Here is a 26426-nt window from a genome sequence, read left to right as displayed (position 1 = left end):
ATGAGTTCTATCAGTAATGAGTTCTATCAATAATGAGTTCTATCAATAATGAGTTCTATCAATAATGAGTTCTATCAGTAATGAGTTCTATCAATAATGAGTTCTATCAATAATGAGTTCTATCAATAATGAGTTCTATCAATAATGAGTTCTATCAATAATGAGTTCTATCAATAATGAGTTATATCAATAATGAGTTATATCAATAATGAGTTATATCAATAATTACTATTTATGTCGAGGATCACAAATCACCGAAAATGAATTATTTACCTACAATTGTACAAGGTTACACCGGGTATTCAAGATGAACATCATTAAATATGTTTTCATCTCAATCAATATCCACTTTAAGAGCTGCAATAATCTGGTGCGCAAGTACGTTATGGCTGCAATCCAATGCGACAACAACGCTTTCTTTAAAACAGAGGGAATTTCATTGACTTGTTAATCAATAGTCATTTCAGCACCCAGTGCTTCTTCTTCTCATCCGCCAATAATGTCTCTTCCTGGAAGAGTATTTCCATAGATGTTCCTGAACCTTCCACAGCCACCTCTACGACCACATCCCAAATGGTACCCTTTATCTAACAAAGTGCATTACTTTTGACCAGAGCCTCTGGTCGGAAGTAGTGCACAACATAGGGTAAAGGGTGCCATTTGGGATGCATCCCTAAATGCTGTTGCTCAGAGATGATTAATCGGTCCGGTGTTGTGATCCAGCGGTCATTATTAAACCATAGAGATTACCTCCCAGAACAGGGGCTGTGTCCCAAATTGCACCATATTCCATAAAGAGTACTCTACTTTTTAACCAAGAGATCTATGGGCCCTGGACAAAGTAGTGGACTATGAAGGGAATAGGCTGCCATTTGAGACATTCAGTCTTTACCGGGCAGAGTAACTTTACACCTCGGGAACTATTCTCATATCCCTGCTACTGTGCCCCTTCATAGTCTAGCCTGGTATCCCTGCTACTGTGCCCCTTCATAGTCTAGCCTGGTATCCCTGCTACTGTGACCCTTCATAGTCTAGCCTGGTATCCCTACTACTGTGACCCTTCATAGTCTACCCTGGTATCCCTGCTACTGTGACCCTTCATAGTCTAGCCTGGTATCCCTGCTACTGTTACCCTTCACAGTCTAGCCTGGTATCCCTGCTACTGTGACCCTTCATAGTCTAGCCTGGTATCCCTGCTACTGTGACCCTTCATAGTCTTGACTGGTATCCCTGCTACTGTGACCCTTCATACTCTAGCCTGGTATCCCTGCTACTGTGACCCTTCATAGTCTAGCCTGGTATCCCTGCTACTGTGACCCTTCACAGTCTAGCCTGGTATCCCTGCTACTGTGACCCTTCATAGTCTAGCCTGGTATCCCTGCTACTGTGACCCTTCATAGTCTAGCCTGGTGTCCCTGCTACTGTGACCCTTCATAGTCTAGCCTGGTATCCCTGCTACTGTGACCCTTCATAGTCTAGCCTGGTGTCCCTGCTACTGTGCCCCTTCATAGTCTAGCCTGGTATCCCTGCTACTGTGACCCTTCATAGTCTAGCCTGGTGTCCCTGCTACTGTGCCCCTTCATAGTCTAGCCTGGTATCCCTGATACTGTGACCATTCATAGTCTAGCCTGGTATCCCTGCTACTGTGACCCTTCACAGTCTAGCCTGGTATCCCTGCTACTGTGACCCTTCATAGTCTAGCCTGGTATCCCTGCTACTGTGACCCTTCATAGTCTTGACTGGTATCCCTGCTACTGTGACCCTTCATAGTCTAGCCTGGTATCCCTGCTACTGTGACCCTTCATAGTCTAGCCTGGTATCCCTGCTACTGTGACCCTTCATAGTCTAGCCTGGTATCCCTGCTACTGTGACCCTTCATAGTCTAGCCTGGTATCCCTGCTAATGTGACCCTTCATAGACTAGCCTGGTGTCCCTGCTACTGTGACCCTTCATAGTCTAGCCTGGTATCCCTGCTACTGTGACCCTTCACAGTCTAGCCTGGTGTCCCTGCTACTGTGACCCTTCATAGTCTGGCCTGGTGTCCCTGCTAATGTGACCCTACATAGTCTAGCCTGGTGTCCCTGCTACTGTGACCCTTCATAGTCTGGCCTGGTGTCCCTGCTACTGTGACCCTTCATAGTCTAGCCTGGTGTCCCTGCTACTGTGACCCTACATAGCCTAACCTGGTATCCCTGCAAATGTTCTTAGTCTAGCCTGAAGATGGCCACTGTAGCTAAACTACTCTGAAAATCATTACAACTGAAGCAATTCAATATAGTGGATCTGATTTCACAATATGCATTTAAGGGGAAATGAAATGTTCTTGTCTCATGTTTACACAATGTTCTGCATGCAGATTATAGAGTGGCTTATTGTGGTTATTTGATCTGTAATATCATCAGTTGGGTCTACTAGGATTAGAATAGAACCATGGAACCATGGAACCAAGGAACTATGGAACCATGGAACCAAGGAACTATGGAACCATGGAACCAAGGAACTATGGAACTATGGAACCATGGAACCATGGAACCATGGACCAAAAAGATTAGCGGTCTATCAGATTTTTTTTTACCCATCTTTCAATCTTAAACCATCATTATCTTTTCCCTTCTCTTCCCCGAGCCTGGCTTCATCAATAAGTGCATCGGTTGAAGTCATCCCTACAGTGACCACACGTACATATCCCAACCAGAAGCCATGGATTACAGGCAACATCCGCACCGAGCTAAAGGCCAGAGCTGGCACTTTCAAGGAACTGGACACTAATCTGGATGCTTATAAAAAAAATCCCACTATGCCCTCAGACGAACCATTAAACAGGCAAAGCATCAATACAGGACTAAGATTGAATCATACTACACCAGCTCTGATGCTCATTGGATGTGGCAGGGCCTGGAAACCATTAAGGATTACAAAGGGAAAGCCAGCCACGAGCTAACCAGTTACTCGATCCTACCAGATTAGCCAAATGCATTGTATGCTTGCTTCAAGGCATGCATGAGAGCACCAGTTGTTCCGGATGACTGTGTGATCACGCTCTCAGTATCCGATGTGAGCAAGACCTTTACACAAGTAAAAATTCACAAAGCCGCTGGGCAAGACGTATTACCAGGACGTGAACTCAGAGCATACGCGGAAAAACTGGCAAGTGTCTTCACTGACATTTTCAACCTCTCCCTGACCAAGTCTGTAATGTCCACATGTTTCAAGGAGACCACCATAGTCACTGTGCTCAAGAAAGTGAAGGTAACCTGCTTAAATGATCAGTGTGGTGCCAGGACAACAACCTCTCCCTCAATGTGAGCAAGATAAAGGAGCTCATCCAAGGACTACAGGACAAGGAAGGCCGAACAGGCCACCATTAACATTGACAGGTCTGTAGAGGAGCGGGTCGAGAGTTTCAAGTTCCTTGGTGTCCACATCACCAGCAAACTATCATGGTCCAAACATGAAGAGGGCACGACAATACCTTTTCCCCCTTAGGAGAATGAAAAGATTTGGCATGGGTCCCCAGATCCTCAAAAGGTTCTACAGCTGCACCATCGAGAGCATCTGGTTGCATCCCCGCCTGGTATGGCAACTGCTCGGCATTTCACCGTAAGGTGCTACAGATGGTAGTGCGTACGGCCCAGTACATCACTGGGGCCGAGCTTCCTGCCATCCCGGACCTATATAACAGGCGGTGGCAGAGGAAAGCCCATAACATTGTCAAAGACTCCAGTCACCCAAGTCATGGGCTGCTCTCTCTGCTACCACATGGCAAGCTATACTGGAACGCCAGGACCAATCAGGCCTTGTGGCCAGATGAAAGCCACTCCCATGGGGAGTGGCAGCCCGCTTGGAGTTTCCCAAAAGGCACCTGGCGACTCTCAGACCATGACAAACAAGATTCTCTGATCTGATGAAACCAAGATTGAACAACTTGGCCTGAATGCAAGCGTCACGTCTGGAGGAAACCTGGCACAATCCCTACGGTGAAACATGCTGCTGGCAGCATCATGCTGTGGGGATGTTATTCAGCGGCAGGGATTGGGAGACTAGTCAGTGTCGAGGGAAAGATGAACGGAGCAAAGTTCAGAGAGATACTTGATGAAAACCTGCTCCAGGATCTCAGACTGGGGCGAAGGTTCACCTTCCAACAGGACACCGACCCTAAGCACACAGCCAGGACATTGCAGGAGTGGATTCGGGACAAGTCTCTGAATGTCCTTGAGTGGCCCAGCCAGTGGCCCAGCCAGACCCCGGATTGAACATCTCTGGAGAGACCTGAAAATAGCTGTGCAGCAACACTCCCCATCCAACCTGACAGAGCTTGAGAGGATCTGCAGAGAAGAATGTGAGAAACTCCCCAAATACAGGTGTGCCAAGCTTGTATTGTCATTCTCAAGAAGACTCAAGGCTGTAGTCACTGCCAAACGGGCTTCAACAAAGTACTGATTAAATGATCTCAATACTTATGTAAATGAGATATTTCCATTTTTTTAAATTAATTTGCAAAAATGTCTAAAATCCCATTTTTTTCTTTGTCATTATGGGATATTGTATGTAGATTGATGAGGGAAAAATCCATTCAATCCATTTTAGAATAATGTAACAAAATGTGTAAAAATTCAAGTGGTCTGAATACTTTCCGAAGCCTCATTATTGTTATTTTATTGTGTCACTTTTTATTTCATGTTTCACTTTAGTTTATTTAGTAAATACTTTAACTCTATTTATTGAACTGCATTCCTCTTGAGGTTCCGTCCCTTTTCTTCAATTTTCGCCTAAAATGACATACCCAAATCTAACTGCCTGTAGCTCAGGACCTGAAGCAAGTATATACATATTCTTGATACCATTTGAAAGGAAACACTTTGAAGTTTGTGGAAATGTGAAATGAATGTAGGATAATATAACACATTAGATCTGGCAAAAGATAATTCGAAGAAAAAACATGCATGTTTGTTTTTGTACCGTCATCTTTGAAATGCAAGAGAAAGGCCATGGTGTATTATTCCAGCCCAGGCGATGACAGCAGTGTATGTGCAAAGTTTTACACTGATCAAATGAACCATTGCATTTCTGTAAAAAATATTCCTGGTGTGTTCCTTGTTCTTCATGATGCTCTCTGCGCATTTAACGGACCTCTGAGACCATCACAGTGCAGGTGCATTTATACGGAGACTTGATTACACACAGGTGGATTGTATTTATCATCATTAGTCATTTAGGTCAACATTGGATCATTCAGAGATCCTCAATGAACTTCTGGAGAGAGTTTGCTGCACTGAAATTAAAGGGGCTGAATAATTTTGCACGCCCATTTTTTCAGTTTTTGATTTGTTAAAAATCTTTGAAATATCCAATAAATGTCGTTCCACTTCATGATTGTGTCCCACTTGTTGTTGATTCTTCAAAAAAAATACAGTTTTATATCTTTACGTTTGAAGCCTGAAATGTGGCAAAAGGTCGCAAAGTTCAAGGGGGCCGAATACTTTCGCAAGGCACTGTACATACTTCAGAAATGTTCTGACAACATTTCACACCGGCTGGAAGTTTCTTTCTGGAAGACAAAGCGTGTAAAGGCCTCTCCTGAGGGTTGGCTGGTCACACACACACACACACACACACACACACACACACACACACACACACACACTCACACGCACGCACGCACACACACATACACGCACACACACACACACAGAGAGAGAGGCCTGGCTAGAGAGAGAGAGAGAAAGAGAGAGAGAGAAAGGCCTGGCTAGAGAGAGAAAGGCCTGGCTAGAGAGAGAGAAAGGCCTGGCTAGAGAGAGAGAAAGAGAGAGAGAGAAAGGCCTGGCTAGAGAGAGACACACCCAACAGAGCCCCAGGACAGCAGCACAATTATACCCAATCAAATCACGAGAAAACAAAAAGATAATTACTTGGCACATTGGAAAGAATTAACAAAAAAACAGAGCAAACTAGAATGCTATTTGGCCCTAAACAGAGAGTACACAGCGGCAGAATACCTGACCACTGTGACTGACCCAAAATTAAGGAAAGCTTTGACTATGTACAGACTCAGCGAGCATAGCCTTGCTATTGAGAAAGGCCTCCGTAGACAGACATGGCTCTCAAGAGAAGACAGGCTATGTGCTCACTGCCCACAAAATCAGGTGGAAACTGAGCTGCACTTCCTAACCTCCTGCCCAATGTCTGACCATATTAGAGACACATATTTCCCTCAGATTACACAGATCCACAAAGAATTCGAAAACAAATCCAATTTTGAAAAACTCCCATATCTACTGGGTGAAATTACAGTGTGCCATCACAGCAGCAAGATTTGTGACCTGTTGCCACGAGAAAAGGGCAACCAGTGAAGAACAAACACCATTGTAAATACAACCCATATTTATGCTTATTTATTTTATCTTGTGTCCTTTAACCATTTGTACATTGTTAAAACACTGTATATATAATTTGACATTTGTAATGTCTTTATTGTTTTGAAACTTCTGTATGTGTAATGTTTACTGTTAATTTTTATTGTTTTTCACTTTATATATTCACTTTATATATTATCTACCTCACTTGCTTTGGCAATGTTAACACATGTTTCCCATGCCAATAAAGCCCTTGAATTGAATTGAATTGAATTGAGAGAAAGGCCTGGCTAGAGAGAGAGAAAGGCCTGGCTAAAGAGAGAGAAAGGCCTGGCTAAAGAGAGAGCGGTGGAGGCCTATTGCGAGAGAGAGAGAATGCTCTAACCACTAGGCTACCCTGCAACCCCTACACTCTAACCACTAGGCTACCCTGCCGCCTCTGCACTCTAACCACTAGGCTACCCTGCCACCTCTACACTCTAACCACTAGGCTACCCTGCCGCCTCTACACTCTAACCACTAGGCTACCCTGCCACCTCTACACTCTAACCACTAGGCTACCCTGCCACCTCTACACTCTAACCACTAGGCTACCCTGCCGCCTCTACACTCTAACCACTAGGCTACCCTGCCACCTCTACACTCTAACCACTAGGCTACCCTGTCGCCTCTACACTCTAACCACTAGACTAACTACCTCCTCTAACCACAAGGCTACCCTGCCACCTCTACACTCTAACCACTAGGCTACCCTGCCACCTCTACACTCTAACCACTAGGCTACCCTGCCGCCTCTACACTCTAACCACTAGGCTACCCTGCCGCCTCTACACTCTAACCACTAGGCCACCCTTCCGCCTCTACACTCTAACCACTAGGCTACCCTGCCGCCTCTACAACCTAACCACTAGGCTACCCTGCCGCCTCTACACTCTAAGCACTAGGCTACCCTGCCGCCTCTACACTCTAACCACCTGGCTACTCTTCCACCTCTACACTCTAACCACTAGGCCACCCTGCCGCCTCTACACTCTAACCACTAGGCTACCCTGCCACCTCTACACTCTAACCACTAGGCCACCCTGCCGCCTCTACACTCTAACCACTAGGCTACCCTGGCGCTCCTCCACTCTAACCACTAGGCTACCTGCCGCTCCATGGGCAAGACAAAAGTTTGAAATGCCTTTGAACGGGGGTGTGGCAGTAGGTGCCAGGTGTGGCAGTAGGTGCCAGGTGTGGCAGTAGGTGCCAGGTGTGGCAGTAGGTGCCAGGTGTGGCATATGAGGATGTGTGAAACCTACCCCAAAGCCTAAAGTGTCCCTCTTGCGTCGCCTCATTAGCTACCATTAGAGGTGGCACGATCGGCTAAGACACTTGAAAGAGGACGGTCACAGATTGTGTGACAGGGGTTCTGAGTTTGTGCCAGATGTGGACCCGAAACGAGAGGAAGTGGTACTCTCTAAGCAAGCAGTGTGACGTCTTAACTAGTTATCACAGACATCATCTAGCAAGATACTATCCTGCTCTGTCCTAAGACTTCCCTATGGACTCTCTGTGTATTCTGTCCTGTCCTATGGACTCTCTGTGTATTCTGCTCTGTCCTAAGCCTTCCCTATGGACTCTCTGTGTATTCTGCTCTGTCCTAAGCCTTCCCTATGGACTCTCTGTGTATTCTGTCCTGTCCTATGGACTCTCTGTGTATTCTGTCCTGTCCTATGGACTCTCTGTGTATTCTGTCCTGTCCTATGGACTCTGTGTATTCTGTCCTGTCCTATGGACTCTCTGTGTATTCTGCTCTGTCCTAAGCCTTCCCTATGGACTCTCTGTGTATTCTGCTCTGTCCTATGGACTCTCTGTGTGTTCTGCTCTGTCCTAAGCCTTCCCTATGGACTCTCTGTGTATTCTGTCCTGTCCTATGGACTCTCTGTGTGTTCTGCTCTGTCCTAAGCCTTCCCTATGGACTCTCTGTGTATTCTGTCCTGTCCTAAGCCTTCCCTATGGAATCTCTGTGTATTCTGCTCTGTAAACAACAACAACAACAACAGAGTAAATACATGTCAATTGGGTTCCATCTTCCCCCGAAAAGGTCATTTGGTGTCATAACCCCAATTTTCCAGGGAGGCTCCCAATACGCATTAGTGTCCTTACAATCTCCAGGGCAACCGTGAGAGGAAGGAGGAAGAGGAAGTGAGTCCATTCCCTGTCAAACCCCAATTAAAATGAACGCATTGGAACAGCAGCAGGCCTAGCCATCTTCTCATTGGTTATTAGGGGGAGAGACCTTTAGCTTCTACTGTGTGTGTGTGTGTGTGTGCGTGTGTGCGTGTGTGTGTGTGTGTGTGTGTGTGTGTGTGTGTGTGTGTGTGTGTGTGTGTGTGTGTGTGTGTGTTTGTTTGTTTGTTTGTTTGTTTGTTTGTTTGGGGGAAAGAACTTCAGCTATATCTACCGCGGTTGTTTCTGGTTTCCTCTCTCCATCCAATAACCCACATAGCGCTGAGTCAACCCAGTAAAACATAATGTTCCAGGAGGATTTATGTCTCATACGACCCCTGACCTTTATGACTTCCTGTCAGCAGTTTTTCCTAGTTGACCAATGGGCTCAGAGCTACATTTTTTTTTTTTTTTATTTTTTACAAGCGATGACTATAACTCTACAACGAAAAACATGAATACGTTTTTTTGGAATTGAGTGTTCGGTAGTTCATAAATGTAAAGTACTCATGGATCCTGCTTATTTATTTATATTTTTTTTTAGCTATCGTTTTCATATTTGGACAAAACAGATGCATATTGCAGTTCAAGGTGCAACAAGGCTCCAGTATATGACGAAGAGCTTGGATATAAAGGGACTTTCCCGTCAAGGCTCTCGAGCAGCAAAAGAGACACCGCCTTGAGCTTGTGTCTGAAATAGCACCCTATACCCTATGTAGTGCGTAGGTCTCTGGTCAAAAGTAGTGCACTATACAGGGAGTAGGGTGCCATTTGGGACGCAGTTCCGTAGTCTGGAGGAGGATGGCAAGCAGACCAGATGGCTTTAAGAGGAATGATACCCGCCGTAAGATATAAAGGAATTGAAGTTTGAATAAAAATATCTACTGAGATCATAGTGAGATCATGCGGGCAACGGGTAGGATGCATCCCAAATGTCACCCTAGTCCCTCTGGGCCCAGGTTCAAAGTGCTGCGGTGTATATAAGGAATAAGGGGACCATTCGGAACGGCCCCAGCCTTACTGTGGGGATACTTCCTCTCCTCCTACTTCACTTCCTTCCTGAATTCTTCTTCTTATTATTTCCTTTACTTGTTCAAACATTCATTTCATATGAAGCCCAATTTAACTTGAGGGGAGTGCATGGCGTGATACTCTGATCTAATCCATTAAAACTACACTATCCCTCTCTCTATTCATCCCTCCATCCCTCTCACTATCCCTCCCTCTGTCTCTATCCCTCCCTCTATCCCTCCCTCTATGCCTCTATCCCTCTCACTATCCCTCCCTCTGTCTCTATCCCTCCCTCTATCCCTCCCTCTATGCCTCTATCCCTCTCACTATCCCTCCCTCTGTCTCTATCCCTCCCTCTATGCCTCTATCCCTCTCACTATCCCTCCCTCTGTCTCTATCCCTCCCTCTATCCCTCCCTCTATCCCTCCCTCTATGCCTCTATCCCTCTCACTATCCCTCCCTCTGTCTCTATCCCTCCCTCTATCCCTCCCTCTATGCCTCTATCCCTCTCACTATCCCTCCCTCTGTCTCTATCCCTCCCTCTATGCCTCTATCCCTCTCACTATCCCTCCCTCTGTCTCTATCCCTCCCTCTATCCCTCCCTCTATGCCTCTATCCCTCTCACTATCCCTCCCTCTGTCTCTATCCCTCCCTCTATCCCTCCCTCTATGCCTCTATCCCTCTCACTATCCCTCCCTCTGTCTCTATCCCTCCCTCTATCCCTCCCTCTATGCCTCTATCCCTCTCACTATCCTCCCTCTGTCTCCCTCTATCCCTCCCTCTATGCCTCTATCCCTCTCACTATCCCTCCCTCTGTCTCTATCCCTCCCTATCCCTCCCTCTATCCTCTCCCTCTATGCCTCTATCCCTCCCTCACTATGCCTCCCCTCTGTCTCTATCCCTCCCTCCCCTCTATCCCTCCCTCTATGCCTCTATCCCTCTCACTATCCCTCCCTCTGTCTCTATCCCTCCCTCTATCCCTCCCTCTATGCCTCTATCCCTCTCACTATCCCTCCCTCTGTCTCTATCCCTCCCTCTATCCCTCCCTCTATGCCATGGAAACACATCAAACGAAAACAGAATTACCATTTTTTTCAGTTTATTACGCAGTTTTCTTTTACAAGGTTATTAAAATTCAATGGTTCAAATGAAGGAAGCACAAACCTTGAGTGGTTTACAAACTCGCCTTGCCGAGCGCAGGAGTCCAGAGGTACTATGCACACAACTTATTGCGTTAAGTTGCTTGAGTGAGAGGCCTGTGCACATCTCGCTGCATATCTTCTATACTGATGAAGGCAATGGGAACAAGATGAAGGCATCTGGCATCAGCTGTGTCCAAGCGAGGAGTGTCCGAGATTGCCAAGGCAACAGGGCTTTGATTGGCCCGAGGTTGAACCACAGCCCGCCTCCTACAAACATGGCGTTTTCAAGACTCGCCCAGCATGGCCACCGGACTCACCCAGCATGGCCACCGGACTCACCCAGCATGGCCACCGGACTCACCCAGCATGGCCACCGGACTCACCCAGCATGGCCACCGGAGTCACCCAGCATGGCCACCGGACTCGCCCAGCATGGCCACCGGACTCGCCCAGTATGGCCACCGGACTCACCCAGCATGGCCACCGGACTCACCCAGTATGGCCACCGGAGTCACCCAGCATGGCCACCGGACTCACCCAGCATGGCCACCGGACTCACCCAGTATGGCCACCGGAGTCACCCAGCATGGCCACCGGACTCACCCAGCATGGCCACCGGACTCACCCAGCATGGCCACCGGACTCACCCAGCATAGCCACCGGACTCGCCCAGCTTGGCCACCGGACTCACCCAGCATGGCCACTGGACTCACCCAGCATGGCCACCGGACTCACCCAGCATGGCCACCGGACTCACCCAGCATGGCCACCGGACTCGCCCAGCTTGGCCACCGGACTCGCCCAGTATGGCCACCGGACTCGCCCAGTATGGCCACCAGACTCGCCCAGTATGGCCTGAAGCTAAAACCCAGGTAATCTACTTGGGCCACCAGGTGTCAGAAGGGGGGTAGCGGACCAGGACAAGGTGCGTGCAGTGAAGGACTGGAAGAAGCCATAAATCTGTGAAATTAAGTCCTTCGTTGGGTTCTTGGGATACTATCGCTGCTTTGAGAAGGACTTCACATGCATTGGGACACCAATGCACCCCCCACTCCCCAAGACAAGATAGAAAGAGGAGACACAAGCTCAATTGGAACCCAGACTGTGACAAAACACTTTTTAGGCCTAGGAGATGTACTGGCTCAGAATGTAGACCTAGGAGATGTGTTAGGTAGCGTCCCACCTCGACAACAGCCAGTGAAATTGCAGGGCGTCAAATTCAAAACAACAGAAATACCATTATTGAAATTCATCAAATATACAAGTATTATCCACCATTTTAAAGATAATCTTCTTGTAAATCCAAACACAGTATCCGATTTCAAAAAGGCTTTACTGCGAAAGCACACCAGGCAATTATGTTAGGTCAGCACCTAGTCACAGAAAACCATACAGCCATTTTTCCAGCCAAAGTGAGGAGTCACAAAAAGCAGAAATAGAGATAAAATGAATCACTAACCTTTGATGATCTTCATCAGATGGCACTCATAGGACTTCATGTTACACAATACATGTATGTTTTGTTCAATGAAGTTCATATTTATATCTAAAGATCTCAGTTTACATTGGCGTGTTATGGTCAGAAATGCATTGTCTCAAACAAACATCCGGTGAAAGTGCAGACAGCCACATCAAATTACAGAAATACTCATCATAAACATTGATAATCAATACAAGTGTTAAGCATGGAGTTATAGATAAACTTCTCCTTAATGCAACCGCTGTGTCAGATTTCAAAAAAGGCTTTACGGAGAAAGCACACTTTGCAATTATGTTAGGTCTGCACCGAGCCACAGAAACCCATACAGCCATTTTCCAGCCAAGGAGAGTGTCACAAAAGTCAGAAATAGCATTAAGATTAATCACTTACCTTTGACGATCTTCATCTGGTGGCACTCTCAGGTCTCCAAGTTAGATAATAAATGTTTGTTTTGTTCGATAATGTCCATCTTTATGACTAAATACCTCCTTTTTGTTCACGCGTTTTGTCCAGTAATCTGAATGCTTAAGGCGCACTAAGTCCAGACGAAAAGTTTTTAAAAAGTACAAAAAAAAGTAAAAAGCAAAAAGTACTCCGGTCGTTTTTGGCTTAAATAATAAATAATATTTCAACCTGACAAAAGCTTCGTCAATAGGAAAGGAGAAACAAGAAAGGCGCGTTCCCGATCAGACGCATGGCTGATGAATGGAAATTTCAACTGGCCACTGATTGAAAGTGCTGTATCTCCCTCGTTTTTCAGAGTAAAAGTCTTAAACAATGCCTAAAGACTGGTCACATGTAGCCATAGAGATCGTGAACTGGGTCCTAAGTCTTTCTATGGTGGCTTTCAATGGAAAAACAGCCTTTCAAGATAATAGTACTTCCTGGTTGGATTTTTCCCGGGTTTTCTGCCATATCAGTTCTGTTTTGTAATACTCACAGACATTATTTTAACAGTTTTGAAACTTTAGAGTGTTTTATTTCCAAATATACCAATTATTATTAGCAACTCCTGCTCCAAACACAGCAGACAATTGAATTGAACAACACCACCCTAAATTAACCTATGCTTATCAAAAAGCAGCGAAGGAGAAACGGGAGGCCTCTCATTCTGTTACATCATGCTGTTCACTATACATTATGTGACACCATTATACATTCTGTTACACCATGCTGTTCATTATACATACTGTTACACCATTATACATTATGTGACACCATTATACATTCTGTTACACCATGCTGTTCATTATACATACTGTTACACCATTATACATTATGTTACACCATTATACATTCTGTTACACCATGCTGTTCAGTATACATACTGTTACACCATTATACATTATGTTACACCATTATACATTCTGTAACACCATGCTGTTCATCATACATTCTGTTACACCATGCTGTTCATTATACATACTGTTACACCATTATACATTCTGTTACACCATGCTGTTCATTCTACATTCTGATACACCATGCTGTTCATCATACATTCTGTTACATCATGCTGTTCATTATACATTCTGTTACACCATTATACATTCTGTTACACCATTATACATTCTGTTACACCATGCTGTTCATTATACATTCTGTTACACCCTTATACATTCTGTTACACCATTATACATTATGTTACACCATTATACATTCTGTTACACCAAGCTGTTCATTATACATTCTGTTACACCATTATACATTATGTTGCACCATTATACATTCTGTTACACCACGCTGTTCATTATACATACTGTTACAACATTATACATTATGTTACACCATTATACATTATGTTACACCATGCTGTTCATGATACATTCTATTACACCATTATACATTATGTTACACCATGCTGTTCATTATACATTCTGTTACACCATTATACATTCTGTTACACCATGCTGTTCATTATACATTCTGTTATACCATGCTCATCATTATACATTCTGTTACACCATTATACTTTCTGTTACACCATTATACATTCCGTTACACCATGCTGTTCATTATACATTCTGTTACACCATTATACATTCTGTTACACCATGCTGTTCATTATACATTATGTTACACCATGATACATTCTGTTACACCATTATACATTCTGTTACACCATTATACATTACATTACACCATGTTGTTCATTATACATTATGTTACACCATTATACATTATGTTACACCATTATACATTCTGTTACACCATTATACATTCTGTTACACCATGCTGTTCATTATACATTATGTTACACCATGATACATTCTGTTACACCATTATACATTCTGTTACACCATTATACATTACATTACACCATGTTGTTCATTATACATTCTGTTACACCATTATACATTCTGTTACACCATTATAGATTATGTTACACCATACTGTTCATTATACATTCTTTTACACCATGCTGTTCATTATACATTCTGTTACACCATGCTGTTCATTATACATTCTGTTACACCATTATACTTTCTGTTACACCATTATACACCATTATACATTCCATTACAACATGTTGTTCATTATACATTCTGTTACACCAGTATACTTTCTGTTACACCATTACAGATTCTGTTACACCATGTTGTTCGTTATACATTCTGTTACACCATGCTGTTCATTAAACATTCTCTTACACCATACTGTTCATTATACATTCTGTTACACCATGCTGTTCATTATACATTCTGTTACACCATTATCCATTCTGTTACACCATTATAGATTATGTTACAGAAATGTTGTTCGTTATACATTCTGTTACACCATTATACATTCTGTTACACCATTATACATTACATTACACCATGTTGTTCATTATACATTATGTTACACCATTATACATTATGTTACACCATTATACATTCTGTTACACCATTATACATTCTGTTACACCATGCTGTTCATTATACATTATGTTACACCATGATACATTCTGTTACACCATTATACATTCTGTTACACCATTATACATTACATTACACCATGTTGTTCATTATACATTCTGTTACACCATTATACATTCTGTTACACCATTATACATTCTGTTACACCATTATAGATTCTGTTACACCATACTGTTCATTATACATTCTTTTACACCATGCTGTTCATTATACATTCTGTTACACCATGCTGTTCATTATACATTCTGTTACACCATTATACTTTCTGTTACACCATTATAGATTATGTTACAGAAATGTTGTTCGTTATACATTCTGTTACACCATGCTGTTCATTGTACATTCTGTTACACCATAATGTTCATTACACATTCTGTTACACCATTATACTTTCTGTTACACCATTATGCATTCCGTTACAACATGCTGTTCATTATACATTCTGATACACCATTATACATTATGTTACACCATGCTGTTCATTATACATTCTGTTACACCATTATACATTCTGTTACAACATGCTGTTCATTATACATTCTGTTACACAATGCTGATCATTATACATTCTGTTACACCATTATACATTCCGTTACACCATGCTGTTCATTATACATTCTTTTACACCATTATACATTCTGTTACACCATGCTGTTCATTATACATTCTGTTACACAATTATACATTCTGTTACACCATTATACATTATGTTACACCATTATACATTCTGTTACACCAAGCTGTTCATTATACATTATCTTACACCATTATACATTATGTTGCACCATTATACATTCTGTTACACCACGCTGTTCATTATACATACTGTTACAACATTATACATTATGTTACACCATTATACATTATGTTACACCATGCTGTTCATTATACATTCTGTTACACCATGCTGATCATTATACATTCTGTTACACCATTATACTTTCTGTTACACCATTATACATTCCCGTTACACCATGCTGTTCATTATACATTCTGTTACACCATTATACATTCTGTTACACCACGCTGTTCATTATACATACTGTTACAACATTATACAATATGTTACACCATTATACATTATGTTACACCATGCTGTTCATGATACATTCTGTTACACCATTATACATTATGTTACACCATGCTGTTCATTATACATTCTGTTACACTATTATACATTATGTTACACCATGCTGTTCATTATACAGTCTGTTACACCATGCTGATCATTATACATTCTGTTACACCATTATACTTTCTGTTACACGATTATACATTCCTGTTACACCATGCTGTTCATTATACATTCTGTTACACCATTATACATTCTGTTACACCATTATACATTACATTACACCATGTTGATCATTATACATTATGTTACACCATTATACATTCTGTTACACCATTATAGATTCTGTTACACCATACTGTTCATTATACATTCTTTTACACCATGCTGTTCATTATACATTATGTTACACCATGCTGTTAATTATACATTCTGTTACACCATTATACTTTCTGTTACACCATTATACACCATTATACACCATTATACACCATTATACATTCCATTACAACATTCTGTTACACCATTATACATTCCCGTTACACCATGCTGTTCATTATACATTCTGTTACACCATTATACATTCTGTTACACCATTATACATTACATTACACCATGTTGATCATTATACATTATGTTACACCATTATACATTCTGTTACACCATTATAGATTCTGTTACACCATACTGTTCATTATACATTCTTTTACACCATGCTGTTCATTATACATTCTGTTACACCATGCTGTTCATTACACATACTGTTACACCATTATACATTCTGTTACATCATGCTGTTCATTCTACATTCTGATACACCATGCTGTTCATTATACATTCTGTTACACCATGCTGTTCATTATACATTCTATTACACCATTATACATTCTGTTACACCATGCTGTTCATTATACATTCTGTTACACCATGCTCATCATTATACATTCTGTTACACCATTATACTTTCTGTTACACCATTATACATTCCGTTACACCATGCTGTTCATTATACATTCTGTTACACCATTATACATTCTGTTACACCATGCTGTTCATTATACATTATGTTACACCATGATACATTCTGTTACACCATTATACATTCTGTTACACCATTATACATTGCATTACACCATGTTGTTCATTATACATTATGTTACACCATTATGCATTCTGTTACACCATTATACATTCTGTTACACCATTATACATTCTGTTACACCATGCTGTTCATTATACATTATGTTACACCATGATACATTCTGTTACACCATGATACATTCTGTTACACCATTATACATTCTGTTACACCATTATACATTACATTACACCATGTTGTTCATTATACATTATGTTACACCATTATACATTCTGTTACACCATTATAGATTATGTTACAACATACTGTTCATTATACATTCTTTTACACCATGCTGTTCATTATACATTCTGTTACACCATGCTGTTCATTATACATTCTGTTACACCATTATACTTTCTGTTACACCATTATACACCGTTATACATTCCATTACACCATGCTGTTCATGATACATTCTGTTACACCATTATACATTATGTTACACCATGCTGTTCATTATACATTCTGTTACACTATTATACATTATGTTACACCATGCTGTTCATTATACATTCTGTTACACCATGCTGATCATTATACATTCTGTTACACCATTATACATTATGTTACACCATTATACATTACATTACACCATGTTGATCATTATACATTATGTTACACCATTATACATTCTGTTACACCATTATAGATTCTGTTACACCATACTGTTCATTATACATTCTTTTACACCATGCTGTTCATTATACATTCTGTTACACCATGCTGTTCATTACACATACTGTTACACCATTATACATTCTGTTACATCATGCTGTTCATTCTACATTCTGATACACCATGCTGTTCATTATACATTATGTTACACCATGCTGTTCATGATACATTCTATTACACCATTATACATTCTGTTACACCATGCTGTTCATTATACATTCTGTTACACCATGCTCATCATTATACATTCTGTTACACCATTATACTTTCTGTTACACCATTATACATTCCGTTACACCATGCTGTTCATTATACATTCTGTTACACCATTATACATTCTGTTACACCATGCTGTTCATTATACATTATGTTACACCATGATACATTCTGTTACACCATTATACATTCTGTTACACCATTATACATTACATTACACCATGTTGTTCATTATACATTATGTTACACCATTATGCATTCTGTTACACCATTATACATTCTGTTACACCATTATACATTCTGTTACACCATGCTGTTCATTATACATTATGTTACACCATGATACATTTTGTTACACCATGATACATTCTGTTACACCATTATACATTCTGTTACACCATTATACATGACATTACACCATGTTGTTCATTATACATTATGTTACACCATTATACATTCTGTTACACCATTATAGATTATGTTACAACATACTGTTCATTATACATTCTTTTACACCATGCTGTTCATTATACATTCTGTTACACCGTGCTGTTCATTATACATTCTGTTACACCATTATACTTTCTGTTACACCATTATACACCATTATACATTCCATTACAACATGTTGTTCATTATACATTCTGTTACACCAGTATACTTTATGTTACACCATTACAGATTCTGTTACACCATGTTGTTAGTTATACATTCTGTTACACCATGCTGTTCATTAAACATTCTCTTACACCATTATACATTCTGTTACACCATGCTGTTCATTATACATTCTGTTACACCATACTGTTCATTATACATTATGTAACACCATTGTACTTTCTATTACACCATTATACATTATGTTACACCATGCTGTTCATGATACATTCTGTTACACCATTATACATTATGTTACACCATGCTGTTCATTATACATTCTGTTACACCATGCTGATCATTATACATTCTGTTACACCATTATACTTTCTGTTACACCATTATACATTCCCGTTACACCATGCTGTTCATTATACATTCTGTTACACCATTATACATTCTGTTACACCACACTGTTCATTATACATACTGTTACAACATTATACAATATGTTACACCATTATACATTATGTTACACCATGCTGTTCATGATACATTCTGTTACACCATTATACATTATGTTACACCATGCTGTTCATTATACATTCTGTTACACCATTATACATTATGTTACACCATGCTGTTCATTATACATTCTGTTACACCATGCTGATCATTATACATTCTGTTACACCATTATACTTTCTGTTACACCATTATACATTCCCGTTACACCATGCTGTTCATTATACATTCTGTTACACCATTATACATTCTGTTACACCATTATACATTACATTACACCATGTTGATCATTATACATTATGTTACACCATTATAGATTCTGTTACACCATTATAGATTCTGTTACACCATTATAGATTCTGTTACACCATACTGTTCATTATACATTCTTTTACACCATGCTGTTCATTATACATTCTGTTACACCATGCTGTTAATTATACATTCTGTTACACCATTATACTTTCTGTTACACCATTATACACCATTATACACCATTATACATTCCATTACAACATTCTGTTACACCATTATACATTCCCGTTACACCATGCTGTTCATTATACATTCTGTTACACCATTATACATTCTGCTACACCATTATACATTACATTACACCATGTTGATCATTATACATTATGTTACACCATTATACATTCTGTTACACCATTATAGATTCTGTTACACCATACTGTTCATTATACATTCTTTTACACCATGCTGTTCATTATACATTCTGTTACACCATGTTGTTCATTATACATTCTGTTACACCATTATACTTTCTGTTACACCATTATACACCATTATACACCATTATACATTCCATTACAACATTCTGTTACACCATTATACATTCCCGTTACACCATGCTGTTCATTATACATTCTGTTACACCATTATACATTCTGTTACACCATTATACATTACATTACACCATGTTGATCATTATACATTATGTTACACCATTATAGATTCTGTTACACCATTATAGATTCTGTTACACCATACTGTTCATTATACATTCTTTTACACCATGCTTTCATTATACATTCTGTTACACCATGCTGTTCATTATACATACTGTTACACCATTATACATTCTGTTACATCATGCTGTTCATTCTACATTCTGATACACCATGCTGTTCATTATACATTCTGTTACATCATGCTGTTCATTATACATTCTGTTACACCATTATACATTCTGTTACACCATTATACATTCTGTTACACCATGCTGTTCATTATACATTCTGTTACACCCTTATACATTACATTACACCATGTTGTTCATTATACATTATGTTACACCATTATACATTCTGTTACACCATTATACATTACATTACACCATGTTGTTCATTATACATTATGTTACACCATTATACATTCTGTTACACCATTATACATTCTGTTACACCATTATACATTCTGTTACACCATGCTGTTCATTATACATTATGTTACACCATGATACATTCTGTTACACCATGCTGTTCATTATACATTCTGTTACACCATGCTGTTCATTATACATTATGTTACACCATAGTACATTCTGTTACGCCATGCTATTCGTTATACATTATGTTACACCATTATACATACTGTTACACCATGCGGTTAATTATACATTCTGTTACACCATTATACATTCCATTACACCATTATACATTCCGTTACACCATTATACATTCCATTACACCATGTTGTTCATTATACATTCTGTTACACCATTATACTTTCTGTTACACCATTATACACCATTATACATTCCATTACAACATGTTGTTCATTATACATTCTGTTACACCAGTATACTTTCTGTTACACCATTACAGATTCTGTTACACCATGTTGTTCGTTATACATTCTGTTACACCATGCTGTTCATTAAACATTCTCTTACACCATTATACATTCTGTTACACCATGCTGTTCATTATACATTCTGTTACACCATACTGTTCATTATACATTATGTAACCCCATTATACTTTCTATTACACCATGATACATTCTGTTACACCATGCTGTTCATTATCCATTCTGTTACACCATTATACATTCTGTTACACCATGCTATTCGTTATACATTCTGTTACACCATGCTGTTCATTATCCATTCTGTTACACCATTATACATTCTGTTACACCATGCTGTTCATTATACATTCTGTTACACCATGCTGTTCATTATACATTCTGTTACACCATAGTACATTATGTTACGCCATGCTATTCGTTATACATTATGTTACACCATTATACATACTGTTACATCATTATACATTCCATTACACCATGTTGTTCATTATACATTATGTTACACCATTATCCATTCTGTTACACCATTATAGATTATGTTACACCATGTTGTTCGTTATACATTCTGTTACACCATGCTGTTCATTGTACATTCTGTTACACCATGATGTTCATTATACATTCTGTTACACCATTATACTTTCTGTTACACCATTATGCATTCCGTTACAACATGCTGTTCATTATACATTCTGATACACCATGCTGTTCATTATACATTCTGTTACACCATTATACATTCTGTTACAACATGCAGTTCATTATACATTCTGTTAGACCATGCTGATCATTATACATTCTGTTACACCATGCTGTTCATTGTACATTCTGTTACACCATGATGTTCATTATACATTCTGTTACACCATTATACTTTCTGTTACACCATTATGCATTCCGTTACAACATGCTGTTCATTATACATTCTGATACACCATGCTGTTCATTATACATTCTGTTACACCATTATACATTCTGTTACAACATGCAGTTCATTATACATTCTGTTACACCATGCTGATCATTATACATTCTGTTACACCATGCTGTTCATTGTACATTCTGTTACACCATGATGTTCATTATACATTCTGTTACACCATTATACTTTCTGTTACACCATTATGCATTCCGTTACAACATGCTGTTCATTATACATTATGTTACACCATGCTGTTCATTATACATTCTGTTACACCATTATACATTCTGTTACAACATGCAGTTCTTTATACATTCTGTTACACCATGCTGATCATTATACATTCTGTTACACCATGCTGATCATTATACATTCTGTTACACCATGATGTTCATTATACATTCTGTTACACCATTATACTTTCTTTTACACCATGCTGTTCATTATACATTCTGTTACACCATGCCGTTCATTATACATTCTGTTACACCATAGTACATTCTGTTACGCCATGCTATTCGTTATACATTATGTTACACCATTATACATACTGTTACACCATGCGGTTAATTATACATTCTGTTACACCATTATACATTCCATTACACCATTATACATTCCGTTACACCATTATACATTCCATTACACCATGTTGTTCATTATACATTATGTTACACCATTATACATTCTGTTACACCATTATAGATTATGTTACACCATGTTGTTCGTTATACATTCTGTTACACCATGTTTTTCATTGTACATTCTGTTACACCATGATGTTCATTATACATTCTGTTACACCATTATACTTTCTGTTACACCATGCATTTCATTATACATTCTGTTACACCATGCTGTTCATTATACATTCTGTTACACCATTATACTTTCTGTTACACCATGATACATTCTGTTACACCAAGCTGTTCATTATCCATTCTGTTACTACATTATACATTCTGTTACACCATTATACATTCTGTTAAACCCTTATACTCGCTGTTACACAATGCTGTTCATTATACGTTCTGTTACACCATGCTGTTCATTATACATTCTGTTACATCATTATACTTTCTGTTACACCATTATACATTCTGTTACAACATGCTGTTCATTATCCATTCTGTTACACCATGCTGTTCATTATACATTCCGTTACACCATTATCCATTCTGTTACACCATTATACATTCTTTTACACCATGCTGTTCATTATACATTCCATTACACCATTATACATTCTGTTACACCATTATACATTCTGTTACACCATTATACATTCTGTTACACCATGCTGTTCATTATACATACTATTACACCATGCTGTTCATTATACATTCTGTTACACCATTATACATTCTGTTACACCATGCTGTTCATTATACATTCTGTTACACCATGCTGTTCATTATACATTCTGTTACACCATGCTTTTCATTATACATTCTGTTACACCATTATACATTCTGTTACACCATTATACATTCTGTTACATCATGCTGTTCATTATACATTCTGTTACACCTTGCTGTTCATTATACATTCTGTTACACCATTATACATTATGTTACACCATTATACATTATGTTACACCATTCTGTTCATTATACATTCTGTTACACCATTATACATTCTGTTACACCATTATACATTATGTTACACCATGCTGTTCATTAATCATTCAGAACAGTGGTGGATAGTTCCTGAAGGACCAACTTCTGTTTTTACAGAATGTAATGAAAGAGGACTCATCTGAGCGTACAAACAAAATTGGATCCGTGGAGACTGGTCGATACCTTGTGCTTTACGTATAAAAGTAGGAAATTATAAATCGAGCTCTAGGACCTTGAATGAGTGAATGGACCTTGGCTTTCTCAACCAGAATCGTAACCTAACAACATTACTTGACTATTGACAACCATTGCTACATTTTGTTTGGCTGTAATTGGTCAGTTGTATAATTTGAGGGTAAACAGGCCAGGAGTGTTTAATGTTGAGATGGTCCCAAATGGAACCGTCTTCCATAGATGTACTGTGGATCACACTTACTTGGTCCATAGGACTCTAGTCAAATGTAGTGCACAGGAAAATAGGGTTCCGCTTGGGACACATCCTCTACAATATTTACCCGTTTTTAGTTCAGATAAATCTAAAATTTGAATCTACGGTTCATTATAATTTCCGACATGTTGCATTTGTATACTGCACAATCACTTCCTCTAAAGATTGGCTATGTGCTTCATTCAATCACATAAAAGCAGAATAAACACCATAATTTTGAGGCGCTAATGATTTGGGGATATTTAATCTCCCTAATGAATCTTTCCAATTAAAAGTTTAGAAGAAACCAACGCTTTTTTTTGTTGTTTTTATCAACCTGGAATATATTTCTCTCAGGGTGCATCTCAAACGGCACCCTATTCCCTATATAGTGCACTGCTTTTGACCAGGGCCCATAGGGCTTTTGACAAAAGTACTGCAATATGTAGAGAATAGGGTCCACATGAGACACAATTTTTTATTGGAGTTTCCTGACCTTTGACCACATTCGTCTCAGAAATGTTCTCTGGAAGGGACTTAGGGCCTGCGTTCCAAATGACACCATATTCCCTATATCGTGCACTACCCTATTCCCTATATAGTGCACTACATTTGACCAGAGCCCGATGGCACCCTATTCCCTATATAGTGCACTACATTTAACCAGGGCTTATAAGGCTCTGGTCAAAAGGTAGTGCACAATGGTAGGGAATAGGGTGCCGTTTGGAACGCAAGGGAGGATGTGAGGCATTCATAGACATGGACAATTAATAATGTATGTTTCTCTCTCAGAGTGCAAATGGAGGGTCACCATCACAAAGCCAGATTGAACATTTCTCTTGACATTTCGGAGACGATATTTGATGAAACACAGTGTGGTCCACTATTATAGTCTTCTGAATTCAGACGGAGTTGACACCGCTGGTAAATTATGAAAAAAGTGAATTGCGAGATCAATCGTTGTTTTTAATGAAGTGGACTATTGAGAGTGAGACCAGGTTTGTCCGGACATACAGTATCATACCTGTTAAGACACACAGTATCATACCTGTTAAGACATACAGTATCATACCTGTCATGTTAAGACATAGAGTATCATACCTGTTAAGACATACAGCATCATACCTGTTAAGACAGACAGTATCATACCTGTCATGTTAAGACATACAGTATCATACCTGTTAAGACACACAGTATCATACCTGTTTAGACATACAGTATCATACCTGTTAAGACACACAGTATCATACCTGTCATGTTAAGACATAGAGTATCATACCTGTTAAGACATACAGCATCATACCTGTTAAGACATACAGTATCATACCTGTTAAGACATACAGTATCATACCTGTTAAGACACACAGTATCATACCTGTTTAGACATACAGCATCATACCTGTTAAGACAGACAGTATCATACCTGTCATGTTAAGACATACAGCATCATACCTGTTAAGACACACAGTATCATACCTGTCATGTTAAGACATAGAGTATCATACCTGTTAAGACATACAGCATCATACCTGTTAAGACATACAGTATCATACCTGTTAAGACATACAGTATCATACCTGTTAAGACACACAGTATCATACCTGTTTAGACATACAGTATCATACCTGTCATGTTAAGACATAGAGTATCATAACTGTTAAGACATACAGCATCATACCTGTTAAGACAGACAGTATCATACCTGTCATGTTAAGACATAGAGTATCATACCTGTTAAGACACACAGTATCATACCTGTTAAGACATACAGTATCATACCTGTTAAGACACAGAGTATCATACCTGTCATGTTAAGACATACAGTATCATACCTGTTAAGACATACAGTATCATACCTGTTAAGACAGACAGTATCATACCTGTCATGTTAAGACATAGAGTATCATACCTGTTAAGACATACAGCATCATACCTGTTAAGACAGACAGTATCATACCTGTCATGTTACGACATACAGTATCATACCTGTTAAGACACACAGTATCATACCTGTTTAGACATACAGCATCATACCTGTTAAGACATACAGTATCATACCTGTCATGTTAAGACATACAGTATCATACCTGTTAAGACACACAGTATCATACCTGTTAAGACATAGAGTATCATACCTGTCATGTTAAGACATACAGTATCATACCTGTTAAGACACACAGTATCATACCTGTTAAGACATAGAGTATCATACCTGTCATGTTAAGACATACAGCATCATACCTGTTAAGACACACAGTATCATACCTGTCATGTTAAGAAT

This window comes from Oncorhynchus masou, chromosome 13 (genome assembly GCF_036934945.1).
Source record: "Oncorhynchus masou masou isolate Uvic2021 chromosome 13, UVic_Omas_1.1, whole genome shotgun sequence".
Classification (NCBI taxonomy): Eukaryota; Metazoa; Chordata; class Actinopteri; order Salmoniformes; family Salmonidae; genus Oncorhynchus; species Oncorhynchus masou.
Note: the sequence above shows the minus strand (reverse complement) of the source record.